The 13,986-nt window shown below is 33.3% G+C and overlaps 1 protein-coding gene and 1 long non-coding RNA gene across 6 annotated transcripts in view; one reads left to right on the top strand and one right to left on the bottom strand.

Annotated features, from left to right (window-relative positions):
- The window catches only part of LOC129744632 (ras-related protein Rab-5B), a 30,008-nt gene that overhangs the window by 3,022 nt on the left and 13,000 nt on the right, over positions 1-13,986 (top strand). The window contains exon 1 of one of the 5 annotated variants that reach the window (XM_055737251.1): positions 7,448-7,584. The exons of 3 other annotated variants lie outside the window; for them this stretch is intronic. The gene's annotated coding sequence lies outside the window, so the exon portion shown is untranslated. Of the gene's footprint in view, positions 1-7,447; positions 7,598-13,986 lie in introns of those variants that run through there. One more of the 5 variants, XM_055737249.1, reaches the window with a different exon arrangement.
- LOC129744634 (uncharacterized) lies at positions 9,698-10,364 on the bottom strand. The gene is made up of 3 exons (XR_008736964.1): positions 10,183-10,364; positions 9,917-10,084; positions 9,698-9,851 (listed from the first exon to the last, which is right to left on the bottom strand). It is a non-coding gene; the product is annotated as an uncharacterized LOC129744634 (long non-coding RNA).

The raw sequence follows: 13,986 nt of genomic DNA, 5'->3' as shown, positions 1-13,986 counted from the left end.
ATCAACTCCGAAAAGTTTTGCTTTGCTTATGGAACAAATTACAATTACAATTACAACTTCTTTGTTTTCGCTACCTATGATTGATTGTCTGGATTTTTTTTATTAACATCTCGCTTAATAAACTCAAAATGGAACCTACAAACAAAAAAACATTGAAAATGCGTTTACAACTTTTGATTAAGCGTAGAATGCAGTACTTCTAATATCAGTAAATTAAGTATTTTGTCATTTTAACCATTTATTTATCTAAAACTGATAACTGGAGATCGTCTGATTATATAGTCGATTGCCTCTCAAGGAAGAAAAAAGATAAATCCATGTCCAGTTTGGTGACACTGTTGGTTGCCATCGTGAGCCTTATGACACTGTCCTGTTCATCGTTTCATTAGGTATACCTATCACGAAATTTGAACAATCGTTTGTTACAACAACATAAAATTTCGTAGAAATTTTCAGAAACCCTGCTTTGCGTAATTCTTTATTGGCCAACTTTCGATTCCAAAGTCGAAAAAACTATGCAAATATCAAATTCCGCAGGAATTTCCTAGCTAACCGGTTTTAAAAGTCTCACTTATTTATGCGGAAATCTGATACCCAAAACATAGCATCATTTTAGACATTACCGGTTCACAGGTTGGTGTGCTACTCTTGCCTGTTTGTTGATGTTTATTCTTAAATCACCCAGTTTTACTATTCATCTTGTTTTCTAGATCTTCCTTGACATAGTCACCAGTTCCGAAAATTAGAATAACTCATGATATAAAAAACACAACGCTGTTCCGTGCCAAACGAATCTTAATGCATGTATCTTACTGGAAAAGAACTTTGTAATCTGTTAGCTTTTAAAGTAAAAGATGAAGTTATTTGCAAGCTATCGTGTGTAAAAAATTAAAATCTACCTATATCTTCAATATTAATAGAGATATACAGGGTGGCCACAGAACCGGGAAAACCGGGAATTTAGACCCAAAACCGGGAAAATTGACAAAAGTAAACCGAAATTCAATTTTGGTTCGAAGATCAGAGATTCAACCCAAAATTCAAAATTCAGAATTTTAATTTTAATTTCCAAGACAGAATTGATTAGTTAAAAAATGTGTAAAAGGGATATCATAAGTTTTTAAATTTATTGACTACTCTGATCTCTCTTCAATTACCCCTCTAAATTGAAAAAAAAAATCATAAATTTGACCGAAACCCTGAGTTTAAAACTGCCTCAAAGAACGAGATGAGAAAATCAAAAAGTCTCGTAAATGTTGTTCAAGTAGCACATGATGATTCATTAAAAAAAACTATCAATCATGTAAAAACAAACGAATCAAAGTTAAATTTTTGTTTCGAATTTGGAAATTTTCAAAATATTTTAATTTTCGAGTGATAATGTCGAGAGTTAAACACAAGACAATCATCTGGCACCGTGTTTTTGTAGCTTAATAATAATAAATTTGACATTGCTGAGTTAGAAAGGAAACCATCTCCTATCAAGCGAACTGTTTGAAAAAATATCATCACGGGGTCCAAATAATTTTTTTTTGAGTTATGCTTTCAAAATTAACATTTTTCGATAACTGGTCATAATTTATCCAGAAAATTTCAAATTACACTTTTTAAAGCTTGGATATGTTTAGAATAGATTCCTTTGAAAATTTGCAAAAATCGTGACAAAAATTGAAAAAAAATAGTCATACGATATTTTACGAGCTTTTTTATGATGGTGTGCTTATTTCGGTAGAAAACACCAAGCAAATTCTTTAAAAATGTTTAAATGATTTAACATTGCATGGTATTTCACTTAAAATATACATATTTGTGTTCCGAGTAAAGTATTTAAACAAAATAATAAAATATTGCGATAAAATTGATTGTTTTTACTTTTTTTTATGGTACTAGACAACAAAATTTACGTTTTTCCGTTTGAAGAGGGTTTAAGAGCAGATGTTGACTGATTTGAGGGCGACATATCCAAATATGCAGTTTGTTTTTTTTTTCTTCTAGCTCTAGTTTTTTAAATTCAAGGGTTTTTTTTATATTTTTTATCAACATTTCAAAAGTTTTTCAAAATGCTTAAATCGAAGGTTTCAAATCAATGATCAACTTTTTCGAAGACCGCGAGTAGTTTAAACTTCTGAGAAAATTGAGGCGTCCTTCAAGTTTATGCATCACAGTATGGTAAAATACAAGGTTTTTTTTATACACTAGGTTCTCCGACTTTCACAGTAAGTAGGCGGGGAGTGAGCGGGGCTCTCAATGAGTTTGTTTATTTTTTGCTTAGCTTTTCTGTGGTTTGTTAGTAAACAAACTTCATGAGTTCCGCATAGTTGCATAGCCTACATAGCCAAAATGGCTGAATCGGGAATTCGATATTCGGTAACACCTCCTGTATATATTATACACACCTTGGTAAAATATGAGAAATAAAAGATATTTAGGATATTTTTTAAATCAAAATAAATCAAATATTTTTTCCAAAGCTAAATTGAAAAAAATCACAGTCTCCAACAAAGTTGTTAATGAAATTTGAATCTTTTATATCAAAGGCTAAAAAATTTTCTTCAATAATATCAAAAACAGGTTTTTTTTCTATTGTATTTTTAACACTTCAGGTATATTAATCCTCTATCAAATGAAGGAAAATTAATAGATTTCAAATTAGTTTTTGTTTTTTAAAGTTGGTTGTCGGTTTATTAGTTATCAATGATTGATTTAGCTCCAAACTTAGTAAAACTCAATATCACTAGATTTGATAGAATCTGACAAATGGTTCGAATTCAAGACGGCAAAATCAATTTTTAAAACAATGGCTTTATTTATTGTAATCTGCATATTATCACTAAGCTTATAGTTAAAAATAATTATCATCAACCGGATGTTCATAATTGTTCATAATTTAACCCCAAGAAACTGACTCATATATAAATATATGTTGAACAATTAACTGTAAATTTTTTCACTGAAATTATATCATTATTTTTCTTCTTTGTTAACCATTTACTGAATGAACCATAAAAACGATGAGAATTTTTTTTAATGCAAAAATATTTTATTCTGCAAAATAATAAATCTGTATAAACTATGTATGAAATCACATTTTTTTAATTATAAATATATTTTCAATTATTTACAGAACTGAATCATGCTAAATTATTTTTTTTTTTAAGTTCGAGACCATATATATTATGCAGTAGAGGATTTGGAAATTTTTTCTTTAAAACATTTATGGCTGCTACAAAAATTACATTGTTCCTTTTTAAATTTCTTTCGAAATTTGCAATTTCAATTTTAAATAAAAATTTTATCTTGAACTTCAAATTCGTGGGTTCTTAAGTTCGTTTTTTTAAAATAGTATAGCTGGTTTAATTCATGTTTTAATTAATTCAAACGACAAAATTATAAATTACAATTTGACTACGCTATGAAAATTAAAAATAAATGTTTCTAATTTTTATTGATTAACGATAATAAATTTAGATAGCATAATTTTGAATTCTTAATGCATTTTGTTAAAATATTCATTTCAACACTGAAATTCATTAATTTGAAATAAAAAATTACAATGGGTGAATCTGAATTGAATAAATGTTTTCAAATTTTCTTCATCTCAAACTTTGATGTGCTGTTAAATAATCTCTTAAACAAGACGATGCAACTCGTTCTCCATATTGCTTTTAACTTTTAAAGTCAGAATTCAAACTAGAGATCATGATTTCCATGTTATGCATTCAAAACTTAAAAACGATGCAAAACAATGTTTGGTGAATGTTTTCTTATTAGTAATTTATTACAACAAGTTGCAAAAATTGATTTCTTTAGCACGAGTTGTAAATTTATCCAACGGGGTTTCCGAGTTGAATAATTACGTCTAGTGTAGTGAAAATGTCAAATCTTTTTACGAGCGACATACCCAAATTATGCAAATTCGTGAAATTCTTTTGAAAATCAATCGATTGACTTTCAAGCTACAAATTTCTGTATACAAATTTCGGTATCGAAAATGATCGCTTTTCGATGCAGTTTTCAGTGTCTGAAAGTTAACTGTGCTTAGGGGGCATCCATAAATTACGTAACGCTCCTAGGGGGGGGGGGGGGGGGTGGAGGGAGTGAGCTCGAGCGTTACGAATTGTGACATAGGGGAGGGGGGAGTTATGCTCATCGTTATGTAACGATTTTTCCCTCGAAGTTTCAGTTTAATAGCAGCTTTTTTGATGTCATGCAATTTTTGCAGAATGATAAGCAAACCAAAATCAACTTCAAATTTGTAAACTTCAACATGATTGAAACTGATTTGTAACCTTTCCTATTTAAAGATTGTGAGATAGACTCCTTAATATGTGTTTTGAATATCCGTGAAATAACCGTTGGAAACCCGAATATTGATTACATACATATAACCCTAAGAACTCAATTCAACCTTAAGACAAAATTTTTTCTATTTTTTCTCAATTGAATGAAGAAATGAAATTTTGATAATCCCGACGAATATTACTAAGTGGTTGCATAACAAGTAATGCTCTTTGAACAAAATAAAGTAAACAAGATTGATAATCAGTAAACAAGAACAGAGCAGCTCGTAATAAGACAATCAATTTATTTTATCAGAGAGAATTATCATCAATGAATACTAAGAAGCGTTTTTCATAGATATTAATTCTGTTTTGAAGAACGTTAAAAAAATTTATGTTAAAATCTTTTTTACTTTCGAAAATCAGAATTTAAAATCAAGGGAAGATAGGGGGGAGGGGGGGTAATTATAAGCGTTACGTAATTTTCATAGGGTACGTCGAAGCTTTACGATTTGTGACAGGGGGCCAAAAAGTGCATTTTTTGCGTTACGTAATTTATGGATACCGCCTTACTCAATTGTATAAAAAACAATTATAACAACGATTCAAAAATTTAATTTGTTCTTTTTCAATTATTGGCCTTTTCAATATAAAAAATCTATGCTTCATACTGAAGAATACCTTTTTAAACTTGGCTGAAAAAATAAGACAAGTTTTTCGGAAAACAGTAGGGTCAACTGAGGTTATTATGAACAAAGATTATTCTTTTTTGGTCTTATCTGTTTATAGTTACCCAGATGAAATTGGGGTAATAATGAACGCTGTTAAGATTCTTGTTACGTAACAATTTTTAGTGTTTGCAATATTTCTAGATAAATCTAAACACTGCGATTAAGATTAATGGTTTTAAACATTTACCCTTAATATCAGTCATGGGCAATTTTGAGATTCACAAAGGAACATGGAATAATGTCCTACAATCTCTTCTTTACCGTTTTTTAGAAACTAATAATGTTATGTATAACGGTTTATATTTATGATCTTGATGATTATTGGTACATATTTAAACATTAAAGATAAATTTAGATAATCAAACAATGCCTAAAGACAAGTGTTCATAATTACCTCGTATTTTGAAAAACATTATAAACAATCCTCTGCAAATCAGTGAGATCAATTTTTAGTAAAAATTTATATTCCACTTGAAGATGCATTTATTACTGAAACCTCCGGAAACAACATTTTAACTGAATTTACTGTGACGAGAGAGTTACATGATTGAACAGTTTCGAATATTCTCAGAGACGTGGATTTTGTGAGCTGTAGTAACACACTTGGTATTTGTAACTTATGAAAAAAAAAATGATAGAATGTCACATAACGAATGATAACTGATTTAAATAACTGATTGAAAAGTCCTGACCAGGCTTGAAAATTTTCATTCATTCATATGGACGGCAAAATTTATTTTGGATCACTTTACCCAAGAAAATAAGACCAGTCATGGATTATGTCATGACAGAAACATTCTGATAATGTGAATGTAAATATAAACCATTCATATTCTCGTGATGTAAATAAAAGTCACGTAAAAGAAGATTGGGCAATGAATGAAATTCGGGAACAAATTGGAATCTTAAAAAAAGGCGCAAAAAACTCTTATCTCTATTTTATTTTTTTTATACTAGCATATACTAGTTTATACTAGCATATTGAAAATTAGCATTGCAAACAAAGTTGCCAAAAATTGCACTGGTGATCTATATCATGACCAGTTTTAACCATCATGTCATGACCGAAATATTGGAGGTCGCAATTATCAATGACATAATGGAAAAATCTTTCTAATCATTCATAGCATCTTTCCATTTCGAAAAAATCCTAAACCAACGACATGTAAGGAAAAGAATGGGTCACAATTTTTGGCTCATGACTGTGACATAATCTCGTCCCTGGTCCTGACACACCATTTTTAATTTATTTGTAAAGATGACTTAAGAACCCACAATGTTTTTTTTGTAGGATGTTTTTTTTTTATTATTTTAAGAAAATGTGATGAAAATCTTAAAATAGAATCGAGTTCGTCTAAGTGTTGGATGATTTGAGTGTTATGAAACAACCAAATCAATGAAATATGTTGAAAATTTTGCTATATTTCGACGAAAATGGACAATAAAAGTCTGGAAAACCTTGAATGTTTGACCGGGAAAACCGGGAAAAAACCGGGAATTTCAAAATGAGAATGTTGTGGCCACCCTGACTATACGAAAAACCGTCCCCACTTACCCCGGTGTACCTTACTTGTTTGTGTTTTTATTCGAAAGTTAGCACTAAAAGAGGCCGTTTCCAGCCAAAAAAAGTGAAAATGACCCAAAAGTCTAATGGGAGAGTTTTGCTTGGAACGGCAGTCTAGGATTTAAAAGTTCGAACATGAGGCAATTTGACGAAGTTCACTGTGTAAGTAAATACCAATACGTTAACCACCGGAATTATTCAGTCATTTGCGTATTTGGTTTTATAGTAATTTTGACTATTTGAGGTCTAGGGCTTCTATCAAACAACAAAGCTTTTGAAATGCCCGACGTTTCGACCATTTTTAGTGGTCTTCCTCAAAAGAATTATCTGTCCGTTCTTATTGTCAATTGAAAAAGACCACCAAAATGGTCAAAACTTCGAGCATTTCAAAAGCTTAGTTGTTTGATAGAATCCCTAGATCGAAAATAGCCAAATTTTTTACAAAATTAGCGTATTTATTATTTAATCAAAACTTCAAGCCAGATAGATAGAGCCAAAACAGTCACCTATAATGCTTTTAAGTTCCATTCAGATTAGTTCAACGAATCAAATAGTAACTGATATCTTGAATGTAATGAGCCAAGGCAAATCAACGAACGATTTAGAAAAGAACCGGACACAAAGAAGAACAGCAACTCAAGAGAGGAAAGAAGCTCAGTGAACTTGTACATACTGCCAATTGTCTCCACTGCAACAAGAAAAATGACCTCCATGAATGAACGAACGAAACGACATGCGGCATCGTTGCTGAATGCTGGTGTAGTGCGCACTTGGGAAATATTATTAAATTATCGCAACTGGCCAACTCAGCGACCGACCAAATGTGTGGTGTTTTGTGCCGTATTCATTGTATTTTAGGCGTTTCCAGTTGATACTTTCTGAGGCGATAATCGGTTGTTGGAAGATACATACGGAAAAAACCGGAATTTTGTGTTTTTGGTTCTTTCCAATGCGGATACATGTGACATGTGACGAGATCCTCGGCTTCAGCATAACGCATAACATATCAGTGAGTGAAGTTGGTGCGTAACCTCTCAGTGAAACGAATAATAATGTTATGAGCAGAAAAGTGCATAACCAGTCAGTCAGTCAGTCAAACGGCTAACTAACCCTGGCTGCGTCACAAAGACAACAGTGAAAATTCACATTTTGTTACGGTTTGCCAGCGAAGTTACAATGGCCTATAACTGTATGAAATAAAGAAAAACCCACCACACACAGGTACAGGTACCCAAATACTGACATTTACAAACATCAACAACGGCGCTTTAGCCATGGGTTATTTCGCGAACAGCTGGATGGATTGATAGAGTCGCTGCTTACTTACAGAATTGGAGTGAATATCTGTTAAGTGTGCAGTTTGCTTGGATCCGAGATAGGATTTAAATGTGAAGTGATTAGTTTGATAACATTAGTTTTCGTTGAAGGAAGAACTGATCGCATTACGAACGGAAGTCGCTTCCAAACAATGTATTCAAAGAAGTACCTAATCATCAATTGAACTCATAATTGAATATAACGCCTCCTCCAATCACGATGGGCGTATTTGTTAGTGGTTCATGGCGCTAGCTAGAGCTAGATTTTTGTATCAACCAGCGCGGCGCAGCGGTTCGCAAACGAGTTGCTTCTCAGTTCTTCAGAAGAAAACGGAGTAAAGTTTGTTGTGTTTTTTCCCTCTGGCTCCTTCTGTTATTCCAACAAACCGACAAAATTATTTGTTCTCTCAACCAGCTTGAACAACAACCTGACATCGAGTCGAGTCCATCTGTGTGTGGTGTTAGTGCGATACACTTGACGTGTAAATAAAAAAAAAGATGAATCATAATAATTCCGCATTCGCACGTTCGATTGCATTGACTGATAAGAAGGACGGTCGTGGTCGGAGCATTTTTTATTGTGACAGTAATTTCGAGACCTTTTGTCTGTTGTTGAAGTTCCATCCTCTCTTCTCCCAGTCAGTTCTGTTTATTGGGGGGGTGCATCTTTAGGGACGATTAAGAATGTTCATTGGCCGTATTACGTTGATTTGTTACAAAAAATTCCAAAATAATTATTTTTCGAGAAATTGTTGTTTGGGCCCAAATAAACAAACTGGCATAGACAAACTATACTTTCTCTAACTTTTCCCCGAAAACACATGTAAACAAACAGACATGTTAATTCAATACGTACTGGACATGAAAAGTGTGTTTTTGTTTTGCATATTTCGGCTATAAAAAACGGCTTTTAAATCCGCTATCAGAAATTTTTGGAGAAATTGACAGTACTCCTTGAGAGGGGTCAAAATAATATTCACTCTTGTCAATTCACACTTAGCTGCAATTGCAAACGACTTAACCATGGTAGAAACAAACGCACTTTTTAACCATGTGACATCGGCCTTCAAAATGGTTCAGAATTATGTTAGAAAGATCAGAAGGGGCATCCAGATTATTGTTCCTGAAGCGGATATTCAAAATTGTAGAATGCCTCAGTAAATGAAGGTCTTGTGCTGTTATTTCAAGCATCAAAAATTCGCTTCATCAAAAATGGAGTCCCAAATAGTGATTTATATAGCAAAAAAAACACCAGATATATTAACAAAAGTTGATAAAACAAATCTGAACATGTTGAGAATTTATTTAGTGATGCACGATAATTGGTAATTTTTGAGTTTATACCTGGTGAAATCCGTTTGCTCTTGCCCCGGTGTACCTTACAGCGATTCGTTCAAGCTCAAAATACCTTCAGCCTCCACATCGTCAACTCTATGGAGCAGAAACAAAAAGGGACAAAAAAATTGTTAAAAGAAGACCTGAGAGTGTACTTCATTTACACACAAAAAAATAACATAGTAAAATTACTAAATCCGTGGTTTAATTGAACAACACGCAACCATATTTTTGAGTCAATAATGTTTTGTTCTTAAAAATACTCCACGCATGGTAATTTTACTTTGTGTTGATTTTGGATGCCCGTAGTAATTTTGACTGCAACCGTGGTAAAACTGCCAATGACAGCCAGAGTTCTTTTCCTTCGTGCATTGTAAAAATGCTATTTTTGCATGATAAAAATAATTATCTGTTATGATAGAAATGAGTATGGTATCATGATATAAATAATAAAACTACTATGCTGCATGGTACAATTATCTCATATTATTATATTTTGGAAGCCTTAAGAGTTATATTCATTTTTAACACATATTTTTTCAAAAAAGTGATAACGTCACTTTTTTTCATGATGGTAGCACAAAACGCCGGACTGCTTCACTCTTTGATGATTCATCGAAAAATTCTGAAAATAAAATTTTAGAAGAATCAATTAATCAGCAGATCAAAATCAATAATAGTTGAACTTACCTTTAAATCGCTGACCCCCGTTCGTTTGGTCATATCGATTTGCGATGTTTTGACAGTCCTCTTGTGGCCAACAATCCAGAAAACGGGCCGTGATGATCTTCCAATCTTCCGGTCAGGGAACTTGGATGGCATCGAAGAGAGCTTTCCTGATTTAGACAGACATTAAAACTAATAAAAAAGAAACGGAAAAAACATTCAATTAGTTCAAAACCGTTCACTTATTTAAAAAGCAGTAGATTGATTAGTACAAAATAAAATTTCCTCACCTGAAGGAATACATTTCTCGGCCCGACTGAAACTGCGCCCGGTTCCAGTGCGGGTTAGTTGAAATAAAAGGAGCATCTTTCGTCCCACCTCCAGGATGCATGTTCCAATGTCTCCCGACGTTGGCCAATTGTGTTGAAAATTTCCATTAGCTACACCATCGATGGAGATATCCTCGCGCGGGGAACTCGGCCACTAAAACAAATAGAAAAAAGTATAAATCGATTTTTCACACATAGGATTGGTAAAATTTGATTAAATAAGTAACAGGCGAAAAAACACAATCTCACTTACTTGAGAAATGCTTTTTCCGGTCAGATGTGCTGCTTGGCGGCTCCTTGTGCGTCGATTCGGAAATATTCAATACAGCTGCGGGATGACTTTTCCAGAAAGGACAGCCTTTTGGTCGCGTCAGTGTTTAAGGTCTTGGCCACTTTATCGACGATCTTGGGCAAAATTTTAATTTCATGTCCCGATTTCGCGACGGGATGACACGAAAACAAAATAAAACACTCAAAAGAAGCTCATAGTAAAATTACTATGAATCCAGTGGAATGAATGGAATGAAACCACCAAAATACTTTGCGCATAGTGTTTTTATCATGAGCATAGTATTTTGGACAACACAAATGACGATGTGACAACATTACCATGCGTATAGTAATTTCGGAAACATGAATCGTGCAATATTAAAATATCATGCGCATGGTAATAAAGACAAGATGAAAATACTATGAGCTGTCAAAGTTAGCATAGTAAAAAATACTATGTCGTAGTATTATCGCCCAGATTTGTTGTAGAAAATACTAAATCATGGTTGAAAATACTAAATCGTGGACGTAGTAAAATTATCATGACGCTGTTCTAGAAAAACCCATGTAATTTTTTTCCGTGTACAGCTTCAAGCAGGGTGGCCACAGAACCGGAGAAACCTGAAAAACTCGGAAATTGAAAATCGCACCGGGAATCCGGGAAAACAGGAATTCAGACTCAAAACCAGGAAAAATACTAAAGGAATCCAAAATTCAGTTTTGATTCTGTGATCAGGAATACAATCTAAACAGTAATTAAGAAATTAATTTTTCAAGCCAGAATTCAAATTTCCAAAAAAAAAAAATGGGAAGAAAAATAGCACTGTTTTGAAAATACTCTGACATCCCTTCAATTGCCTCTAACTTGACAAAACTAATTTTTTTTCGGAATTCATAGTTTAAAACTATCTCGAAAAGATGAGATAAGAAATTGAAAAGTCACTTGTATTCTTTCAAGTACCGACACATGACAATCATTAAAAAACAATCAACTCATTAAAAAACAATCAATCATATAAAGAAGCAAATAAGAGTTAAATTTTTAATTCATAGCTCTTCGTTGCAGACTTGGAAATGTTACATTACAATTTTTCAGTGAGTTAAATAGAGTTCAAGAGTAAAACACATAACAAAAATTCAAAATAAATCGACCATTTTTTTTCGTATGTACAGTACCGTTCATAATTGTATAGAAATTGGAAGCACGCGCACTGTCACTTTGACTTTGAACTTCCATAACTTTTTACTATGATAATATTTTTTGATCAAATTTCAATCTATCTAACGATCAACTATCCTTCTATTATATCACAAATTGAGCTTTCGGGAATTTGTGTGGCCTGAGAAACAGTAATTCTACAAAAATCGTTTTTTGTGGACTTTTCTCATTGAAACTGCAATATCTCAGAAACTACGCTACTTTTTTATTGAAATTTTGCAGAGTGATTGTTGAAACATAAAGCTATCATGTCTGAAGCTTTCAAAAAGTTCAATATTTCAGACATGAACCAAGAAATGCGATTTCTATAGAATTTTGGACGAATGTTTCCATAAACACAAATGGATCATTTATTCCTTTTTTTTCCTTTTCTTCATCGCCTTTACCAGACATTTTCTGTCTGATTGTTGGATGGAAACGATATTGTTCTCATGAATCGTCCAAAATTCTATAGAAATCGCATTTCTAGGTTCATGCCTGAAATATTGCACCTCGCGTAACGTTTGATCTAATCGATAGAACTTTTCATCAATCAGTCTGCTAAATTTCAATAAAAAATGCAGCGTAGTTTCTGAGATATTGCAGTTTAAATGAGAAAAGTCCAAAAAGTCCGATTTTCGTAGAAATACTGTTTCTCAGGCCACACAAACTCCAGAAAGCTCAATATTTGTATTATAACAGTGTGATAGTTGATCTATCTAACGCAAAAAACTGATCAAAAAATAACATCAGAGTAAAATGTTATGGAAGTTCAAAGTCGAAGTGGCAGTGCGCGTGCTTTTTTTTTCTGTAGCTTCAAAACATCAAATTATCGCTATAAATCAGCAGAGTGCAATAGGAGACTTTTCCCTATCAAACTCACTATTTCGTGAAAAAATTCATCGGGCTTAATATGTTACAGTTGCTTCAAAAATTTATAGTAATTTAAAAAAATTTTAAGGAACTTATTTCCATGGCAAAAATTTGATGCCGTGGCGAAATTTTCAGAGCATTTGTTAAGTAAATCATGTATAAAATTTACGTTTATTTTCTCCACATTTACTAACCAAATTACGGCTTTTACGTCGGCTAGAATAACTTTTTCATAGATTTAACGAAATTTAAAAAAAAACAGTAATTATCAGTTTTTGAAAGAACATTTGCAGTACAGACAAAATAGGAAGAATCAAAAAAATCATCTCTACACAAACGTCTGAAGAGTTAACTTTAAACTTTAGGACCAATCGGTAACACTGTGTTCCCTGTGTTCCTCTATTGAATTTCTTTCAAAACTTCAGTCTGAGATTTAAATTTTGAATTCAAACTTTTCCATCTGGTTTAACCTAAGTTTTTCACTATGGATTGAATTTTTTTTATTTAATTATCCTCTACTAGGGAAGATTAGGGCATAGTGGCCACCTTAAGAAGGACGCTAATTTAATCATAGAAAACAGCTATAATATGTGACTCACTTCATTGTCTCGTGTTCAGACACTAAAAAAAAGTCTTTTTCCTACGGGCTACAACTTGAAAAAGTAGATAAAACGTTTAAAAATGCATTTTAATTTTTTTTTGCCAAAAGCTAATATCAGTCACTGTAAGGGCATAATGAGAACCCCCCATTGGGGCAGTATAAGCACCATTAATCGGGGCACGATGAGCAATTTCTGCTTTGGAAACTAGCACCGGATTCAACTGGATGATGTCAACTAAATCATAGAGCTACAGCTTCACTTGTTTCATCAACCGATCACATGTTGATCCAAATGATCATTAAAATTCAAATAAAAAACAAAACAACTAAGTCTAACTCTGGGGTTCTCGAGGCCCTTTTCACTTTTCTTTGGAAAATATCCCTCGAAGCTTCGAAGTGAAAATGCTCCGAAAAACGGTTGGTCGATCTCATTGCACCGATGAGGGCGCTGTTAGCTCCGTAATTGTTCATTCGGATGGGAATGTACAATCGAAGATCCTGATTTCTAAAACCACGGGGTCGTACACTAAGCGGAATAGCCTCCAGTAGCATGGGACAGTCGATTCGCGATGTCAGGAGGTCGGCGACGAAAGAGGCACGTGTTGCTTGTCTGCGGGCTTGAAGGGTATCGATATCTATGAGGCGGCATCGATTTACGTAGCTAGGCAAGCGAAAAAGGTCTTGCCAGTTTAGGTGTCTAAGGGCGCATCGCAAGAATCATCGCTGAATAGCCTCGAGCCGATCGACACCGTTCTGGTAGTGGGGACACCAGACAGCTGATGCGTATTCAAGGATGGAAAGAACAATGCTGCAGTATAAGCTT

This window comes from Uranotaenia lowii, chromosome 2, assembly GCF_029784155.1.
Source record: "Uranotaenia lowii strain MFRU-FL chromosome 2, ASM2978415v1, whole genome shotgun sequence".
Taxonomy (NCBI): Eukaryota; Metazoa; Arthropoda; class Insecta; order Diptera; family Culicidae; genus Uranotaenia; species Uranotaenia lowii.
Note: the sequence above shows the minus strand (reverse complement) of the source record. Positions and strands in the feature narration are given on the sequence as shown.